Below are 14,683 nucleotides of genomic sequence, written 5' to 3' on the forward strand. Positions count from 1 at the left end.
GGAGAAAGAACGCAGCAGCTGGCCTGGCATTCCTTGCCATGGGGCTCTCCAAAAGAACACAAGTTATTTCATAGCCCCCAACGTCAGGCGGGGATAGTGTGTGGCCGTGATGCAGCCAAGCAGATGTCAGGCCCTTCTAGACTCACGTCAGAGGACAAGGAAGGACACTGTGCAAGCCACAACCATGGTCATATATCATTTCCTACCAATTGCAGATTTAGTCCCGTCCTGCCCTGAAAGAGAAATTAATATACCCAACTGCAGAACTGCCCCGCTTCCTGACAGCACTGAAACCAGAGCAAAACTTCACTTCCTGCAATCACCCAACCCAAGGCCCGAGGCTACAATAAGCCCCTCCTACCGCAGCTGCCACCCAGGACCACCCTGAGGGAGAAAGGCCTGCTCCATCAGGTTTCCAGTCTCTCTCAGAAACCCTAAGGAACTGCCCGTCTGTCCTAGCTGTGGTCTTTACAGGACAATGCATTACCACACGGCAGACTCAGATTACCACGGTTGCCCACAGTGAGCAAGAAATGCTAAAAGACCCACCTGTGCTTGACTGCAAGGGTCTTCCCAGAGGTCTATGTGTGCCCTCCTCTCCTTGCAGCATGCCAAGGATGGCCTGGCACAGAGTGGGGCTCTGACAGGACTCAGGGGCCCACCCACACCGCTCACCTGGCCTCTGTGATGCTGGCAATGTCTGTCCCCAGGGCATGGTGCCGGGGCAGCGTGCTGAGGAAGTGCAGGTTGGAGGGGTTGAAAAGGCGCACGGTGCCATCAGCACAGCCACAGAAGATGTAGTCCTGGCTCACCGAGATGCAGTGGGCCACTGTGGTCTGTGAGCACAGAAGCCCCAGTCAGCAAGGGCGTCTGCGCACTCCTTCACCCGACACCTCAACAGCCATGAGCCAAGAGGCAAGGACAAGTGCAAGGCAGGCCAGCTGCCCTGGCCGGAGCCCCTCATTGCCACTCCCTCTAACAGCAGCTAGCCAGATGGCCCACAGCTCCGTGCAATTAGGGGGAAGGAGTCAGCAAGCCGTATAAGGCACCTGAGTTTTAGGCAAAGACACACTCAGAAAAGGCCGGCCAAGAGAAAGGCAGCAGAGGCAGCAGACAGGGCCAGCACACTTACTGTGATGCTATCTTTGTGCTGAGCAGAAGAGGAAAGCAGAGGAAGAGGCAGAGACAGAGAGCGCGAGCGAGCTGAGAGGTTCCCAAACACCTTCCTCCGCCTGGGGCCTCCCCCAGCGTGCATGCAGACCCCGATGCTAGCCTGAGGAACCCCGGAGCCTGGAGGTGACAGACAGGAGGGTGCCGACAAAGCATTCACTTACCCTCAGCTCCACCCACTTGTCCACCAGTCTCCGGTCACTGAACTCGCACAGCTGCCCCGAGGATGTGATACAGAAGGTGCTGTCAGCCTTCTTCCCGCGGCCACAGGCTACATCAGTGAACAGGTTGTTCCGCAGGTCCCCCAGCAGCGCGGAGCGGCCCAGCAGGGGCACAGTGGCATTCACCTGTGGAGGCACACCACAGGTGCCACACACCCACCCACCCTGCAGGCTACCCCCTGGAAAGCAGGCCCTGGGGAGAGAGGGAAAAGGCTTCCCTTGCAGATTGACATAGCACCTGGCCCAGCTGAGACTTCCAAGGGGCTTTTGAGCATGCAGAAGGGGGCGCAGGTGGAACAGATCTGGGCAGACCCCACCCTGGTGGCTACTTGCTGCCTCACCTTTGAGGTCTTGCTGTCATCAAGGTACCAGAATTTGATGTGCCGGTTGCCTGCAATGACAAAGTAGCTGCAGTCCTCAGAGAAGGATACTGCTGTCACCCGACTGGACACCTTGTTGGAAGCCACTACAATGTTTTTTTCTGGAGAGAAAGTCAAGGGAAATCAAGGCTCTGCTTCTAGGAGCTGAGGGAAAAGAAACTTACACACTGAAGGAGGTTAGACAAGCTGTGAACTTGACCTCTCCTTCTGCCCCTTCTTCAGCATCCTAGATACACAGTTGCTCCTTTCTGCTCAGAGTTCTCTAGAGAGGGACTGAGGCCAGCAGGCGGAAGTGAAGGCCACCTGTCAGCAGTTTCTTGGCTCCCCTCCTGGCCCTGCCTGTCCTGAGGCCAGCAGCCCACTCACCTTCCAGGCCCAGACATTGACGATCATGTCATGCTGGTAGCCCACTGAGACAATGTACTTGGCGCTGGGTGAGAAGGCCACACACGCCAAGCCATACTTATGCTCCTGAAGCTCTGCCACCTAGCTGCGCTCCGACACGTCCCATACCCGCACAGCAGGCATGTGTCCACTCTGCGGGGACGAAGACCACAAAGTAAAGGCCAGAGGCAGCCAGCTCCCTCCCCATCCACGGAGGCCTGGCCCTCCCAGCCACTGGACAAGAGCCTGCACATAAATGAAGGACACCTAACCTAATGTGCCTGCACATGAATCAAGGATACCCCCGGAGGGAATGTGGTCAGTGTTGGGGAACAGGGACTCTCAGGGATGGGCTCCTGGCGTGATTTGAATGGGCAAGAACCACCACTCCTGCGGTTTGCTCCCACAGCCTCACAGGGCAAGTCTATGGGAGGGCAGCCCTGTTCCACACTCTGACCAGCAGGGGGACTCCAGGGATAAGGAATGTTTTAAGGAGGTGTTTTCCAAAATGTGGTTCCCAAATTGGCAGCTTCAGCCTCATCTGGAACTACTTGTTAGCATTGCAAACTGAAGAGAGCCACCCCAGACCTGCTGAGCCCGAGAGCCAGCAGTCTGTACTACGGGGCCACCATAGCACTTCTGACGCAGGCTACAGCCTAAGAACACTGCTCTAGGGCAGACCAAACACCCAAAGTGGACACCAGTACAGAAAATCAAACTTGGCACCAGTCCTATGAGGGCCGCAGGCTGTCACTCTCTGCTAAGGCCAGGCCACCCCCTCAGCAGTGCCTGAGCTTCCTACCTCACTCACCTCGCCGGTGACCAGGTACTTGCCATCAGGAGAGAAGGCAAGGGCAGTGATGGTTTTCCTGAAAGGAATGGGGGCAGGCTCAAGAGGGGCACTGGCAGCCTGGCCCAGGTCTGGCCTCTCACAGTCCCCTCTCTAAACAAGGGCAGCAAACCCGCCCTCCCTGTGCTGCTTCCCTTGCAGGCCTGGGGCCCAACAGGGCCCAATGCTACAGAGAAGCAGGTGGCACCCCTCTGGCCGTCCCTGGGGAAAGGTGGCACTCCCCAAAGCCCCAGAGCCCATTTACCTGGAGCTGTTGAGGATGTGGTGCTGCTTGTGTTTCCGGGGATTGAAGAGCACAACCACACACCTGGGGAGAGGGAGAGGGGAGCACAGGCTTAGCACCCCACCTCAGTGGCCCAGCCCGGAAGACCCCATGTTGCCAGAGTGCAGCTGGCTCCTGGCAGCACTCTTCTGCCTTTCTCCCCTTCTGTAGCCCCACACGGTGCAAGGGCCTGTAGGGAGCCCTGGGTGCCCAGTGATGGGGTGGCCGGTCTTCCCAGAGCCCTTGTCCCTACCCCAGGGCAGAGGGCAGAGAGAAGGATGCACATGATTTGGGTAAGAACAGGCCTCAGCTGTGCCCTTGTTTACAGACCTCCTTGTTTCCAGGAGAGAGTGGGATCTCTCATGTCTGCACCCATGTGTGTACTTGGCAAGAGACAGCCCTCCACATGTTGGATGAGGAAGCAAGTGGAAGGTCAGGGCCCAGGGCCAGGCCTGCAGGGGGACTAAGGGGGATGGAGAGGCAGAAAACTACCTGAGGGAGGGAACTTCATGGAGCTGCTGGCCCAAGTCAGACTCTTTAGCCCAAAGAGACTGAGCAGCGCCATTCTAACAGCCTCCAGGCTCCCTCTCCCGTCAGGCAGCAAGGCTGGGTGAGATTACATGGAGACTGAAATTCAAGAGTGAACTCGAGAGAGGAAGGCAGGTAAGAGTCAGGGACAAGGAGCCGGGAGCCAACAGCTCGCCAGTGTCTCAGGGGCCATGGCGCTCAGCAGGTTTAGGCCCTCTGCCCAGCTGTCCCCTCTCTTCATTAGCGCTGTGCCTACTACTTGCTATTAGCTGGCCACAGCAAGCCTGGAGCCTGCTCCCCCAGGTAAGGGGGTCGACTGCGTAGACGGAGGAGAGACTCAGTAGAAAGCTACTTGTCCCAACACTGCCTTTTACAACAGGAAGCAGACACAGGACCCGCATCTGGACCCCACTGCTTGCAGATGGGAGCAGGAGCTGCAGCACAGGGCTTGGTCTCTTCTGCAGACAGAGGCCTCCGGCTCGGCTCAATGAGCCAGTTCGCTATGCAAATTCCACTGTCAACTAGGGATTCTGGGATCTTGGAGGTGCACCAGGTAAGCTCACAGTTGGCTACCAGGCTGATTGACAGCCTTAGAAGCCTGAGCATCATCCTCTTCTCCTCAGAGGCCCCCCCCCCCTCCAATCCTTTTTCACCCTCTTTTTCTTTGTTCTCTTTTTTATCTCCTTTCTCTCTTTAAACCGATTTGAAGACCCCTGCTCTCCACATCCCTTGAATGAGGAAAACAAGATGACGTTAGAAACACGCAGACTCACACTTGCCCAGTTGCTCTGAAGGAGAGTCTAATACATGGGACTGGCCTAACTCCTCTAAAACAGAGCTGCCTGCACAGAGGATGAAAGGAACTGTGCTCAAACACTCAACCACATTCACTGTCGCTGAGTCGATTCTGACTCACAGTGACCCTACAGAACACAGCAAAACTGCCCCTGTGGGTTTCCGATACGAACTATCTAGGGGACCACAAAGTGTCATCTTTCTCCTTTGGAGTGCCTGGTGGGGCCTAACTGCTGTCCTTGCCATTAGAACCCCAACACAGAACCATGACACCCTCAGGTATCTGGGCATCCAAAATTGAGAGATAAGGACCACTAAGGAATAGAGCCAGGGTTCACAAACAGGGCTTCTGATTTCGGGTCCTTTTTACACACACACACACACACACACACACACACACACGGTCACACTCACATCCAAATGCATACCCATACCCTTGCAGAATCTCTGGAAGGCGTCTGACTTCATGTCCTTTTTACACACACACACACACACACACACACACACACACACACACACCCCTTGCAGGATCACTAGAGGGCTTCTGATTTTGTTTCCTTTTACACACACACACACACACACACACACTAGCATCATACCCAGGCAGAATCACTAGAGGGCTTCTGACATTGTGTCTTTTTTACACACAAACACACATACACACCGTTGCAGAATCTCTAGAATGCTTCTGATTTACCGTCCTTTACACACACACACACACATACACACACACACACACACTTGCAGAACCTCTGGAGGGCTTCTGACTTCGTGTCCTTTTTACACACTAACACACACACATATACACACATGCACGCACCCTTGCAGAATATCTGGAGGGATTCTGATTTCCTGTCCTTTTTACACGACACACCCACACAGATACACACACACACCCTTGCAGAATGTATAGAGGGCTTCTGATTTCTTGTTTTTTACACACACACACACACACACACACACACACACTCACAATCATACCCTTCCAGAATCTCCTTAGGGCTTCGGACTTCATGTCCTTTTTCCAAACACACACATACATGCACCCTTGCAGAATCTTCAGAGGGCTTCTGACTTCGTGTCCTTTTTACACACCCACTCACACTCATACCCTTGAAGAATCTCTAGAGGGCTTTTGACATCTTGTCCTTTACACACACACACACACACACACACACACACACACACACACGCACACCCTTGCAGAATCTCTGGAGGGCTTCTAAAGTCATGTCCTTTTTACATACAAACACACACATCCTTTCAGAATCTGTAGAGGGCTTCTGACTTCGTGTCCTTTTTACACACACACATTCACACTCATACCCTTCCATAATCACTGGATGTCTTCTGACTTCGTGTTCTTTTTCCACACACACACACACGCAAACACACACACACACTCACACCCTTGCAGAATCTCTGGAGAGGGTTTGAACGACCCTGTTGGTCATGGTATGTCGTGTGACTAGAAGTGTATATGAGCAGAGAATCCCTAGAGAACAATTACTGAAGTCTATAGAGCAGGGGTCAGGGATACACTGCGGGTCTCTCGGTCCATGCATGTGGCTCTGAAGTAAAATGGAAACCTATTCAAGGACAGTTATTATTCAGATAATGGTGATTGAAGTTGCAAAACTATATTTTTTATCTCAAAGAATGTTTCAATTGTTGTGAGAGACAAAGTGGGCTCTTCTATCTCAAAAGTTTGCCTCCCCGGATGTAGATCAAGATGGCGGCTATGTCTAGAAACAGTCACTTCACATTTTGATATTTTTGCTTAATAAAGTGTCTGTGGTTTTAGAGAAATGCTTTCTGACTTACCCTCACATACTTTTACAGAATAAGTGATGAAGCAGCTGCTTGGACTGGGTGGGCACAGGGAAGCTGGGAAGGGTGAGGACCAGGAACAATCACTAGATAATAAATTATTTAATACATCTGCATCGGGACTGTGGTTCCAGAGCTACAACTCCGGTGCTGTGCAGCACATTTCTTCCAATTTGAAACAAAATTGGAGTCAATTATTATCTTCCTCATCAGTCATCATTTCCTATGGTTCTGGGGATTGGCAGTACTAAGCTAGCAGATTCTTCTGTGCGGTTGCCGTCTGGCAATGGCTTCTGATGGAGACATCTCACACAGCTTCCCCACTGGTGTACTTGACAATGGCCACTGGTGTTTGCTGGGACTTTAAGAGGGACTAGTGTCAGCATCTGCATGTGGCCTCTTCATCACACTTCCTCACAGCAAGGGGACTGGACTCCGAGGGTCTTGTACAGAGAAAGAGCCAGGTGGGAGCTGTATTACCTCAGAAGTCACACCGCACCTCACCTGCCAAACTTGACTCCTGGAGAGCCATAAGGCCGGCGTGGGTTCAAAGGAGGAAACATAGACTCCAACTTGGGATGCAGAATGACAAGATTCTGGAAGAGCTTGTAGGGAAGAAACAATCCCTGAAGGCGTTTTGTGAGCTACAGTCTTCCCCAGGACATAAACCTTAACTGGGCAACTCAGTGGTAGCCTTGCCAACTCTGGCTGGTGAGTTCCAGTGACTTTCTTTTGAAGGGAGGGAAGGCAAATTTGGAAGGGAAGCCTCAGAAGCCCCCAAGTGGCCTAGAACCTCACCTTGGCAGACACCCACTGAGAGATCCTTCCTCCTTCAGGGAGTTAAGCTGGGCGAGAGGATGGTAGCTGGAAGGACAAAAGGAATTGACTAATACTCTGGAATTACATCACTCGCTCTCTTTGTAAGTTTTTCACTCTTGTTCTTGTCCTGTGTTGAATCTATCTTTCCCTTACTCTCCCCTAGGACCTTCCCCTTAGATATGGGGCTGCGGGGACGGGTTGATTGATCTGTGCTGAAATCGGGGAGGTAGGTAGTAATAGAGGGAACCCGTTACTACTCCCAGAGTTCCCATAGCAACCTGGACCAATTGGTGGGAGGAATGGAAAGATAAAGGCTGCATTGGGGGTTTTGGTGCTTGGTGGAGGTGAAGGCTGACGTGTTTAGAGTGGGGAGAGGAAAACAGCCTGTTGGGGAAATGTTATTGGAGATGGCTTTGAGACTAGCCTCTACTGGTCTCTTGCTTCTCACTATCCTCTTGGTAGCAGCACGTGTGTTCCCCTCCCCACCATCCCCTCATCCCAACTTGGAGCCCTTCTGGCTATTATTTCCTTATGGAAAAGCTGTCAGCTCATCATCCTGCTTTCTTCCATTCATGCTTCTTTAGCTCCGTGTTGACTTCTAACAGGAGAGAATCAGAAAAGTTAAGTCCCCACCCCACAGGGCATTTGCTGAAGGAGACTGCAATCTGTGTACGGAATATCTCCTAGCTCACTCTCTCACTTCTCCCTAAGAGATTTTTCCTGCCACTGCTCCTGGCTGGAGGGGATGGAGCGTTCAAGTGATGCCACAGAAGTCACAGCAAAAGAACCAAGGCACTCGGAGGACCATTCATGAGCTGGAATATGATAGAAGCTCTTGAATGGGAAGCCACCATTCTGGCAGTAAACATGCTCCTATGGACCCTCCCAGTTCTAAGGCTTTAGTGCAGTCCCACCTGAATGAGTTCTCCCTGGGTGAGTTCCTCCTGAAAGCGAAAGAGGGTTTATCCTTCTTTTTCTTTGAAGCTACACCTTCTATACCTACTGGATCCAGATATTGAGGATCTTCGCTTCCTGATTCCTGAACTCAACTGTGCTGATTGAGAGCTGCATGGCCAAGGACCCAGACACAGCTCTGGATTCTCTGTTCGCTCTCTTTAGCCACCATTGTTTTCCTTTTGTCTAATTGTGCAATCTCGGGGGATGCTTTATTGTAAAGTTCTTCCACTTCCCTAAAGGCGGGTATAGAGAAAGGCAAAGTTAACTGGAGTCTCTCCAGCACACACTCGAACCCCAAGGGGGCTGCATAGGTCTCATCCAAAAGTGGAGATCTGCTGCCTCACGCCTAGACTGGGTACCCATCATGGGTAGGGGCCAAGTGCTGTTTCTATCTGGACCTTCAGTGTCTTCTCAGTGCCTGGCTCATAGAGGAAATGAAAAATGCTTGTTTCTTCTTAACAAGTCAGAGATTTACTATTGTTGTTAGGGTCGGTCCTGTTGGTTCCCACTCATAACAACCCTATGTCAAACAGAACACAACGCCACCCGGTACCATCATCACAATTGTTCTTATGTTTGAGCCCATTACTGCAGCCCCCATGTCCATCCTTCTCATGAGAGCCTTCCTCTTTTCCATTGCCCTTCCACTTTACCAAACATGAAGTCCTATTCCTGGGCCTGGTCTCTCCTGACAACATGTTGAAAGTACACATCCAAAGGGTGACAAAATCTGGCCATCCTTACTTCTAAGGAGCATTTGGCCTGTGCTTCTTCCAAGACAAGTTTATTGGTGCTTCTGGTAGTCCATAGTACTTTCTATGGTTCTTTTTTCCTAGCACCATAATTCAAATGCATCGATTCTTCTTTGGCCTGCCTTATTTAATCTCCAAATTTTACATGCATAGGAAGTGTTTGAACATACTATGGCTTGTGTCAGATGCACCTTAGTTCTCAAAATAACATCCCTGCTTTTCAATACTCTAAAGAGGTCTTTTGAATATTTAGCCAATACAATGCAATGCATTTTTTAAGCTCTTGACTGCTGCTTGCATGAGCATTGATCATGGATCCAAGGAAGAGGAAATCCTTGACCACCTCACAATTCTACATCTAAGCATATACCTCAAAGAATAACAAACAGAGACTCAAAGAGATAGTGGTATACAAGTTCACTGCAGCACTACCCACAATAGCTGAAAGGTGACTATTACCAAAGTGCCCAGGGCCCGAAGAATGGATAAACCAAACAATATCTAAGTCATACAATGGAATATTATTCAGCCTTTAAAAAGGAATGATGTTTTGGAACATGCTACACCATGCAGGGACCTTGAACACCTTCTGCTGAGTGAAACATGTCAGACCATAATGAGATTGATATAAAATATGCAGAATCCATAGGGAAATCCATAGACAGCAAGCAGAGTCACGGTTGATAAGGATTGGGTGATGAAAGCAATGGGGAGTGACTGGTTAATGAGCATTGACTGTGTCTCCATTCAGAGTGATCCAAATGTTGGCCTGATCCTATATTCGATTTGCATGGAGCCCCTGCCCTCTCCTGAGGGCTAGCCTCAGCAAAGGCACTGACAGGCTCAGAATCTTGGTTTCCTGACCTGTGAGTGTGCTGGAAAGATTAGATGGAGTAATAAAGAATGACACTGATCACAACCAATAATTATAAAGCACTTACTAGGGGCCAGACATTGTTCCCCAGCCGTGCTTCTAGCAGGCACACAAATACAATGCCCTTGGGGCCTAACAGAAACTCAGATTCCACTTCAGCAGATCTGAAGCAAGCTGTGAGAAATGGAGTTTCTAATGGGGACAACAGTGAGGACCAGGATTCTCAGAAGGATTGAGGCATTTGAATGGCAGTGATGGCAAAGACCGTTTGTGGAGTATACTGTGTGTGGCCAGGAGAACGAGCAAATCAGTCCTGGAGGAAATTGAGCCAGGACACTCTTCACAGAATGTTCCTAGAAGAGAGAATGGCAAAATTTTGTCATGCTGATTTTGGTCATGTTGTTAGGAAAGACCAGTTGCGAGAAGAGGACATCATGTGGATCTGGGGAAACTCTTCATGACACGGACTGGCACCATAACCGCAACAATGACCTCAAACCAGCCGATGGGCAGGAAGATGGCATAGGATCTGGCAGTGATTTGTCCTATCAGACCTACGGTCAAAAGGAGTCAAATTTGACTTACTGGAGACTAACAACAACAACAAGGTCTTTCTATGTATTGATGCATTCAATCTCAACCTCGAACACACAACCTAAGCACTATTTTTCACTTCCCTTCTACACACAGCAGCGCAAAGGGGGTTCAATGATTTGTCCCAGGTCATGGAGCTCGAAGGACATAGAGCCAGGACTGGACAATGGAGCGATCTGACAACAGAGACATTAAACATAAGCAGGGCTTTGTCTCCCACAAAGATCATAGGCATAACCATAATGGACTTGGCACAAGTCCTGCCGCATGGCAACCTTTCAGCAGATAGGTGCTATCTTAGTGCCATCCAGTTGACAGCAAGTCAGCGACTGTATAGGACAGGGTAGAACTGTCTGTGGGTTTTTGACACGAAATATTTACAGCAGTAGAACTCCTCATCTTTCTCCCACAAAAGTCCCTATGATTGTTAGTAATTTGGTCAGAAGTCACTTTAATGGTGACCAAATCCTTCCTTTTTTGGGATTCAACATTATACCACAGTGCTTCTAATAGCTCCTCGCCCTAAACCAAAACAGGCATGAGAGAGTTGATTCTGACTCATGGTGCCCCATGTGTGCATTGCATAGGACTTTCAAGACTATAGGCTTTAAGCAGGTTGCCAGGCCATTCCTCCATGGTGTCCCTGGGTGGGTTCCAATGGCAAATGATTTGTTAAATAGTTGTGTGTGGAACTGTTTGCCCCCCTTCAGGAACTCCAATATCCTTGCAGCTCTCTATTCACAAAGAACTCTCCTTCCAAACAAGAGCTCAGAGTGCTTGTTTTCTCTCTCTTATTTTCTTTACATCAAGTTGTTTGGGACTCCCCAGGAGCTGGGTCCCAGGGACATATTTATATGTAATTATGACCCTGTCATCTACAACATGATCAGGATAAATGGAGAAAAGACTGAAGTGATCAGGGCTATCTTCTTTCTGGAGTCCACAATAAATGATCATGCGAGCCCCGGTCAAGAACTCAAGGGATGTATTGTATTGGGTAAATCTGCTGTTTGAGATCTCTTTCTTTTTTCTCTTTTTGCAGCTGGGAAAGAGAAAGGGGAGATGGGCTGTTCTCCCAAGTTGGGGTCCCTGCCAGGGCACCCCCCACTCAAACCTGGCCAACTCCACTCGGGAATAGAGTTCCCTGCCACTTCTGTAGAACTGCCCTGTGGAAGGACCAATGTCCTAAAGGTTCAGAATGGAGAAGACAAGTTTCAAGAGCTACAGCCTAGCCCCTTACAGCCAGAGTGTGACTCAACAAGGGCCCCCACAGGCACTTTCTAGGGATCTTAAGTAGTTGGGGCTTAAGGAGAGTGGCATGGGGCCCTAGCAAGCTAGGAGCCCATCCCAGGCTGGGGTTACATATCCCAAGCACTTGATGGGGAGGCCTCAGGTAAGCAGTGGGCCCAATGGAGTTCTGGGTATGTGGGCCTGGGGGAGGGGAGCCACCTTTGGGGCTGGACCAACCCAGGGCATCCCAAGTGGGATGGGGTGCAGGGGCCTGGGTAGGGTCCCTCTTCCTCTCCATCCTCCATGGCCAGTCAGGCTAACACAAGATCTTGGGCAGGCAGGGGGCCTGGGGCAGTGCCCAGATGAGCCAGGGGCTAGCTGGGCAGGTGGTGTTTCCTGGGTAGGCAGAGGGCATCGGGCAGGGTCTTTGTGGCAGGCCCAGTCCCAGGTGGGCAGGGACTTGGAACAGGGATCCCATGCATGTGCCCGGCCTGGACTGGACCCAGGGTTGGCAAAGGCCCTGATGCAGGTTCCTGGGTGGGCAGCGGGCCCAGGGCAGAGTCTTGGTGGTGAGCAGGCCCAGGGAGGGGTCAGGGGTCTGGAGTGTGGTCCTGGGTGTGTCAGCTGGGCAGGGCGGGGATCCTGGTGGCTGGCCAGGTGCCTGGTGGGTTCCAGACCCACATCAGGGGTCATGGTGGCAAGGCCCTTCCTGGTGGGCAGGGGTTTGGGAAGGGGCGGGAAGGCTGCACAGGCCACACCTGGTCTTTGAAGTCCTAGGCCTTGCGCATCAGGTCATTATGGCCCATGGAGGCAGTGCGGCTCTGAGGCTTCAGAGCTTGGCTCGCTCAGCTCCTGAGCCCTTGACCTCTATAGGAAGTGCTGGCTGACCTCCTGTCATGTTCTCAATAGGCTCCAGCTGCTGCCAAGTAGGCCAAGCCTTAAAGGGGCCATGGGCTTCCACCTGTGCGCCCCTCCTCCTCACCCTTAAAGGGGCCGCGTGCTGCCGCCAGAGACCTCTTTCAAAAGTGTTCTTCAAAGGGTTTAAGAGCAAGAATGTTACATTAAGGTGCACCTGACTAAAGCCATCTTAGTCATATTTTCGATGGCCTTCTATGCATGTGAAAGTTGGACATTGAAAAGTAAGATCAGAGAAGAATCAATGCATTTGAATTGGGAGGCTGGTAAAGAATATTGAAAGTACTATGAACTGCCAAAGAACAAACAAATGTGGGTTAGAAGTACAGCCAGAATACTCCTTAGAATCCAGGATGGTGAGGCCTCCCCTCACGTACCGTGGGCATACTGTTAGGGAGAGACCAGTCCCTGGGGGAGGAAGGACGTCCTGCTTGGTGAAGCAGAGAGGCAGTGAAAATGAAGAAGAACTTCGGCCAATGGATTGACACAGTGGCTGCAACAAGGGGCTCAAACATAACAACAATTGAGAGGATGGGGCAGGACTGGGTTGTGTTTCGTCCTATTATCCATAGGGTGGCTAGGGGTTGGAACTGACTCAATGGCATCTAACAGCAGAAACAATGTCTACACCCGCTACTAACAGGACAGGAAGTTTCCCAACCCCTCTCATCTCTCAACCCCAGGAACAGAGATGCCACCTTCCTTCTAGCTGTATTCCCAGTATCTAGAACAGAGCTCAGCAATGAAGTACCTAACAAACCTGAAGTAGCTGTTACTTAGCTCCATGCCTCAGAGGTCTCAGTTCCCAAGTCCCGAAACAATGACATCAGTGTTGTTGTTTGTTGCCATCAAGTCGACTTCCAGTTACACCTGCGTCACACCTGCCTACCTAGAATCCCACCTTATGAAAATAAGCCAGAACAATGATTCTTGCCCACGGTGTCTGCAGACTATGACTCACCACACTGAAGGGATGTCATGTAAATGTTGAACTGCTAGCTCAAAGGTTGACAGTTCAAACCACCAGCTGCTTCAAGGAAAACGATGAGGCTGTCTGTTCCAGTAATGTTGGACAACGTTGGAAAATTTACATAGGGCCTCCATGAGTTGGAATTGACTGGACAGTAATGGGTTTGCTGTACCTGGAATGATGATGCGACCAGAGAAAGAATGAGAGGGAAGTCTGACAAAGAAGCACCGACCTGCCCTCCATCGGGCTGTTTTGTGATTTTTTTGCAGCAGATGGTTCAAAGGGAACAGGGAATGAAGAGGCGGAGTGCATGGCACAGTTGAGGGCTATTTGCCTTTCTGACCAAGTGCCTCTGTGAGAAAAGGGGGAGGGGAGGCTTGACCTGGATCTTGATCAAAGCCCAAGAAAATATATGAATTTCCAGAATGAGAGAGGTTTCCCAAGTCAGGGTAGTAACAGGAGCTGACAGCTCTCACCTCTGACCCTGTGGGCCCTGTTCAAAGAATCTCCTGGACTGGGTGGGAGGTGGGTGGTTAGTCAGAGAGACAAAGAGACAGTCGAACTAGGAACTCTGGCTCTTTCCCAGCCTGAGCCTGAGCCCCTGAGCCTCCTCAACTCCACTCTCCCCCTTCCCCGGCCCCCCACAGAGACACCTTCCAGAGGTCTTCCTGTACCCATATGTAGGTTTTGGCTCTTCCTGCTTTTGGCTCTGCTCAGTGGCAGGGCATTTGAAGGGTGGTTGTGGGATTTGTACAGTTGACATTAGGGTAAATGCGTGATCATTTCTTAAATTGATCCTCCTGCAGCTTTAGGCTGTGTTTCCAAACTCCCTGTCCTCACAGAGGCTCTGCAGAGGGGACAGTGGCTCTGATTCCACCTGGAAGTTCCTGGTTGAGCACATGGATTTCCCATCCCAGTCTAGCCATGGCACCAGGGATCAGGGTGCTAGGAGAGGGGCAAATGGGTCCCCAAAGGAGATGTGTGGTGACCACAAAAGTGACACACTGGTGGTCACCTACTAATTGTACATGGTGGTGCTTGCCCCTCTCAAGGTGGAAACATACAATTTCGCCTATGCCTCTTCTCTAAAAGCAAGTGGACCTGCTTGTGACAGGAGGTTTTGGAAAGTTCTTTCATGGGCCACAAAGAAGT

Source organism: Tenrec ecaudatus, chromosome 15 (assembly GCF_050624435.1).
Source record: "Tenrec ecaudatus isolate mTenEca1 chromosome 15, mTenEca1.hap1, whole genome shotgun sequence".
Classification (NCBI taxonomy): domain Eukaryota; kingdom Metazoa; phylum Chordata; class Mammalia; order Afrosoricida; family Tenrecidae; genus Tenrec; species Tenrec ecaudatus.